Below are 1345 nucleotides of genomic sequence, written 5' to 3' on the forward strand. Positions count from 1 at the left end.
TCGCAGAATCAAAATTAGATTAAAAGAGATAGGAGGAACATACACCTTAGATTTATTGGTTCTTTATGTGAAATCGTCTCAGCTTTCGAATGGATTTGTCAGTTTGTCAATAAAGCGGGGCGCCGGCCTTCAAAAATGACTTTTAAAAATACATTGGTGTTTTGAGGCTAAAAAATGTATGGAACGATATTTTTCTGACAAGTTCATTCGAAAGCTCTGCTCATTTCCTTTCCAAAACCAGTTTTGCAAAGTTATGAGCAATTTTGTAGACGCGCCTAAGTCAAAAAAATACCAATTTAAAAAAATGTTTTAGCTTTGTGGCGCCGAGGTGAGGACAAATCAAACCAACCAAACATGGTTTCATTCATAACTTGGTGGGGGCTATTGGAAAAGTACATTGCTTTTGATTTTTGAGCACCTTGTGTAAATAGTGGTCCACTTTCAGCGAGAATTACTCACATGAGTAATTTTATGTTTTTATCATCATAAGTTTTTCTTAAGCCAATTCATGATTTTTCTCATTATGCATTGTTCGTTTATTCTGCAATTAACATAAAACCTAAACGATTTATTATTGATTTATATAAAAAGTAAACAATTCACACTGAATCATCGAATTTTTTGTTGCTGTCCCTTTTGTCTTAGGTCGTTGAGCACAAATGTGTTTTTTTTTTGTTTTGAGGAGTTTATCTTTTTTTCAAGTTCAAACATAATGATTTTCAGAATAAGTTTCGTATTTCAGTGAAACACTGTTTATTTACCCTGTACAACCCACTCAAGCCTACTACATGGCGTTTGATCGAAATTTCAAAATGTTTATGCCAAGTCTTCCATTAAATGGGCCAAAACAATCTTAAAGAAATAAAATATTAAAGTTAGTTTTCATTGAAGACAGATTGATTTGCTTTTGAATAAATTGTTTATTTAAAATATCAACTTAAACACCTGTTTAACTTAAAAACAAAAAAAAAATATTTTAAAAAATCATAAAAACATCTTTTTTAAAAGAAACTATAGCTCAGATACCACATTTAAAGTAACCTCAACCCTTTACTGTGGGTTACATAATTTAAGCAACTTTTGTGCTACGAAAAATCTGATTTTACTTGTTTTCATTTATATAAGTGTTTGTTTTTATCTTGTTTTGATTTATTTTGTCATTGGTAGTTTTGATTTATTTTGTCATTGGTAGTCATTGGTAGTTTTCTAAAATCTTAAATACCTTTAAAAACTTAAATGTTTTGACTGTTTGCTATTTTTGATAGTTTTCCAGTATTTTTAGATTTTTGTAGTGTTTTAAACTTTTTCTCTAACTTTGAGGATTCCTACAGGGCACGAGGAAGCT

This window comes from Culex pipiens, chromosome 2 (assembly GCF_016801865.2).
Source record: "Culex pipiens pallens isolate TS chromosome 2, TS_CPP_V2, whole genome shotgun sequence".
Taxonomy (NCBI): Eukaryota; Metazoa; Arthropoda; class Insecta; order Diptera; family Culicidae; genus Culex; species Culex pipiens.